Source organism: Dendroctonus ponderosae, unplaced genomic scaffold (assembly GCF_020466585.1).
Source record: "Dendroctonus ponderosae isolate FM_Combo_2020 unplaced genomic scaffold, Dpon_F_20191213v2 Dpon_F_20191213_4, whole genome shotgun sequence".
Lineage (NCBI taxonomy): Eukaryota > Metazoa > Arthropoda > Insecta > Coleoptera > Curculionidae > Dendroctonus > Dendroctonus ponderosae.
In genome coordinates this window covers 15,065,544-15,071,025 of record NW_026018611.1, presented here as the reverse complement: position 1 = coordinate 15,071,025, position 5,482 = coordinate 15,065,544, and positions in this window count along the sequence as shown.

Below are 5,482 nucleotides of genomic sequence, written 5' to 3'. Positions count from 1 at the left end.
ATTGACCTACAATCAGATCCTGTACGGCTAGCAGGAAGCAGGAATGTTCAAGATAAGTCTTAATGAGACAAAAAAGAAAAATAAGAAAAACAGATTTGACGAGAATAAATTGAAAGAAGCCATGATAAGGCAACAAGCAAAAGCAGGACTCACTGAGGACCCTACAGTTTCAACGAATTTCTCGACTGTTGAAGAAGAAATTTAAAAACTATACACCAAAGTGATAAATGTTAAGGATAAGCTATTGAGATATGATAGAACCGAAAATAAATCGTGGATAACAGAGGAAATCTTCCAACTAATGGAAGAAAGACGACGTGCTCAGATAAGATGATTGATATAAGCACATCTAGAAAAAAATTCGATCCAAAATTTGAGAAGCGAAAGAAAATGAATTAAAGGAGCAGGGAGAAGAATTAGAATCTTTTAAGGTTCACAGAAAAGAAAGATAAATTACCCGAAAATATAAAATAAATACAGTAAATAGACTAGTAGATCAGGAGGGAGTCGGCATGGTTAATCAAGAAGAAATTAAAGAGATTTGAGGGAGCTACGTTGATCGTTATTGACTGAGTTTAACTTTGCGGACTGCAAATTCCCTATATTTCCACTTTTATCTCTCTAAATGTTTTCAGTGTACTGGATGTGTGAACGAGTAACGTGCAATCCAAGGACACACCAATTTTTCCCAATGCATCAATGTAGTTTATAAATGTTGGATAACAGTTTCAAAATATAACTAATCGAAATATGTAAAAGAGTTGACTTTTATGAACAACTATTGTGGAATAGCCTATATTATTATATACAAGGTGTCCCAATAAAAAAGGTTAAAATATATCTGTTTCTATTAAAGTAGTTGGTTAACTCAAATAATTTTACATCTTTAACGGAGTCACCAACAATCCGAATTTTTTATACCATTTCAAGTCCGAGTAATTTATTTCTATACACTTGCATATTATTTCATGGAAATGTACTTACAGGTCCTGCTAAAATCTCCCGGATTCTTTCCATGGGATATTTTCCTTTCTTGTTTCTAACGAGTATAATGATTTTTTTCAAATCGCTGCATGTTCTCAACAATTTCTCGACGAGCACTTTTCCCATGAATCCCGTACCTCCCGTGATAAAAATAGTTTTATCTTTATACATGTCGGCCACTCGGTCCGGGTACTGTTCGATGTCTTCGGTCATGATTGGTCACCTATAACAAAACGAAAAGACCAATGCCATAAAACAGAAAAAAAAAAACACACACATACAACACAAAAAATACTTTCTGTCATCAAGTTTTACTCCTTATATTAGGTAAAAACAGCTAGTATTTTTAAGTACTTTTTTATTTTTAGTTAATACATTTTTGAAATTAAAAAGTCACGAACATCGAACCACTTAGGCCGGTATGCATAGTCGACTCTCACGATGCGCCGGCCTCCTGCCGTTCGCTGGATGCAATTCTGGTTGCACAGCCGATCCGTTGAGCATCTGACGCACGCGTAGTTTAATCTTGTTGGGCGATGCGGTGGTAATTTGTCGGAGATGGGTGTAGGCATATCCGAGCGATCGCCAAAGCTATTTTGTGAGCGAAAGTTCTCAACTTGTCGTGTTTTTTATACTATTTTTGTTTTAAATATCTACACTTATRRACAAAATTAGCTCATCAYGTMTACATTTTCGAATAAATATTTTTTCTCAAGTAGGTCAGTAACGTAACAATAGTAATATTGTACARAACCAATTGTTTTTGCTCTTTTTCTATTCATTCCAAWRCAAGTTTCTAYTTGTTTTCTGTCATTTGCAACATCTCATYATTGTTTTCACTAAGTCTGGTACTATTTTCGATTMAATTTTCTTGCGTTTTTCCTATCTTGTGTGTAYCRCTAAAGTGCATTCGCATTGAAATGTCCCCAGGAAGAAATTTAAGTSAGTTTGATGCGGTCAAAATTGTCACCTTGTTGGAAGAAAGGTATCCCCAATGTTAAGTTTGCTCGAGAACCCGTGGATTGGGATTTGGATGACTGGAAGAAAGTCGTGTTTACTGATGGAGTTAGAGAGGGTTTAAAATCTTTAGCCCTTATTTGGGGAAGACCAGGAGAAAGATATTGCCAAGCATGTATGGTTCCCCAACTGGCTTTCCTCGGTGGATCAATATTTTTTTGGGGCGGGATTTCTTTGGAGGCCCATACGGACCTCGTGATGATCCGAGGAAGACCATTGACTTGACAGAAGTACATTCAAGACGATTTAGAGAATAGGCCATCATTTCTTGTTTACAGAGGATAATGCCAGACCTCACCGAGCTCTGATCGTGCGCGACCATTTTAATGAGGTTGGGATTCAGATTCAGTTAAGATTGCGTTGTGAAAAGCGGCCTTAGGCTTTTAAGCCTTTCTAAAATTAAGGCCATTCTAAAATTATTTTCCAATGTGCGGGGTGCGTGGAGCACGTGTGGTATTGACCAAATATGCAGTGTAAGCAGGACCATCAAATTTTAACGTAAGCTTATTTGAGATGCTTTATATGAAAAATTTACTGCTTTTGAATTAGATGGAAAAATATCAAAGGTGTTACAGCTGTTGGGTTATGCAGAAATTGGCGTTGTTCCCTAACCGTTGTTGCAAGGGTCGTTTGATAAGTCAGTGCCTTTTCTAATTTCCCGCCCAGTAACTTTAAATTCAACACTACTCCCGTCAACTGTCGTCTGTTGGTAGACTGCTGGGAAATTTTGAACTACGTAATTCAGTTCTTGCTTAACAGTCATTGAAAGGAGATGACTTCGTCAATTTCGACAAAAATGGAAAAAAGTGAATTTCGAGTGCCGATCACGCATTATATTTTTTACGTAAAAAAACCATCAAAGAAACGATGGAAAAGCTTGATAGAGACTATAGATTCCCCATAGTCTCCAGTTTCAATGCGTTTCAATGTCAGTTTCAATGGTTAAGAAGTGGTTTACTGAGTTTCGTTGTGGTCGTACCAGCACAAATGACGCAGAACGTTCAGGTCGTCCAAAAGATGTTGTTACGAAAGAAATGGTCGCTAAAATTCATGGAACGATACTGGACGATCGGATAATAGAAGTGTATGAGGTGGCTGATACTGTAGGCTAAATTTTACATGAAAATTTGGATATGAAACAGCTATCCGCACGATGGGTGCCGCGATTGCTGACACTTGACCATAAGCGCTCCCGTGTGACCATTTCAAATGAATATCTAGCGATGTTCCATAGTAATCCGAACGAGTTTTTGCGACGTTCCGTAACCGTTGATGAAACGTGGATCCATCACAACACACTAGACCGCGGTGTTATTCACATCGATTACCTGGAAAATGGTAAAACGCTCACTATATTAGTCAGAGCTTTTGAATAGATTCGATGTTGACTTGACTTCAAGCTAAAATTTCCAAAAGTTTTCACAAATCGCACATTCAGCTGCCAGAGTTACATGCTTTAAAATCTCAATAACTTGCATATATCAAACAAACCTGCTATTTTTTTTTAAATTTTTGGACACAACTGCAAATTTTGAAGCCAGTTTATATAGGGTGTCCCCAAATTAGGTGCCCAAACCGAAACAGCGAAATCTGCTCTTAAAAATAATATTAATTTTTCAAATGAACATGTATAGAAACATGATCTCTAACGGAGCTACGCCTTCTTGAAGAGGGGCCCAGTGGTAGGTAGGTGAACTTCACAACGCACATCTAGACTGAAATTAAAAAATTAAAACTGGCTGAATTTCACCGTAGATATATGAGTTGGGGGGGGGGGGGTTAAAAATAGAAAAAGCTCTAACTTTTTTCTGAGACTGTAAAGCAATCTTTGTTCTACAAATGTGGAAACCTGAAGTATTTTACGAAGAAAATGTACTCTTAATTTACCTCGCTTAGACGCAACATCATTTTCCAACTAAATGACTTTAAATATATCACTGGTTTATAAACACTTATTTGTATAAAAAATTATTAGTATGCTGTGAAACTAAAATTACGTGTCAGTTTACATTTAACGTCATAATTAAGTTGGAGCGCATTTTCAACAATGAGTTAGCTGATATTCATTTTATTTACGGTTACTGCAATGGTAACGCACGAGCGGCTTTAAGAAAGTATCAAAGGCGGTTTCCAACAAGAACATATAGATGGGAAATTACTTGGCACTGTACATAGGAATTTAAGAGATCAAGGAAAATATAGACGCTCCCGATGACAAGGACGTTTTTTGGGGAACTAGAATTTAGACAAAGCGCTAAATAAAATTTCAGATAAACCTCAAATAGCATTAAGACCGCTGACAAATATTACCAATATCCTTAAATCCATTGTAAGCATTTTTAATTTTACCGAGTATGAAAAAACGAGTGAATGTCTTCATGCTATTTTTTCATTATTAAAAAAAGGATAAAGGATTAAAAAAAAGATTTCATGAAGTCATACAACACATGCTTTAATTTAAATTATATTTTCAGATCGAAAGAATGACCCCTTTCCTTTTGGATTGCATCCTTTCCATTATAAAAGGGTACATGATTTAAGAGCAAACGATTTTCCAGCACGTACAGAATTTTTCCGTTGGATTTTAAGCCATCAACATTATTTAAAAAGCAGTTTATGGTCGGATGAGGCAACCTTTTCATGAGGAAAAGCATTCAACAGTCATAATACTCATTTTTGGAACCTCGAGAGTCCTAGAGTTGAGAAACTTCCAACAAAGATCCTCTTTCAATGCATGGGCACGTGTCATAGAGAATATCTTGATAGGACCGATTATTTTACCAAATAGGTTAAATACCCATAATTATTTCAATTTTCTACAACATGATCGGCAAGAATTGCCAGAGGAATATGGAGGCGGTTTGAAATGTTCTTCCAGCATGATGGCGCCCAGCCCCTTTTGGTCAACCTGCAGGTGAATAGGTCAAGATGGTCCAGTAGACTAGCCAGCTCGATCGCCTGATCTAAACCCTTTGAATTATTATCTCTTGGGTAATATGTCCAATAATATTTATGTCACAGAAATATTATGTCATAGAAGAATATTTATGTCATAGAAGTAGACAGCCCAGAAGAGCTTCTAAGGCGGATTCGCGCGGTCGAAAACCAAATAAAACAAACCCTTTTTGAAATTCTCCGGTCCCCCAACATGTAAGGAAAAGGGCCAAACTGGGCATTCAAGAAAATGAAAATTTGTTTGAACATTTACTCCAGTAAATTAGTGTCGATAATAATATTTACTCAAACTATAAACTGTTTATGGATAGCAGTGATATTTTTACAGTCATTTAGTCGGAAAATGGTGCGTTTGAGTGAGACTGGTGAGGAAAATAATTTGCAAAAAACTCTACTGCTGGGTCCCTCTTCAAGAAGGCGTAGCTCCGTTAGGAAGCATTTTTTGATACATGTTCATTTCAAAAATTAATATTAGTTTTGAGAGCATTTCGGGACACTCTGTGTAAAACTGGCATAACCTTATAAC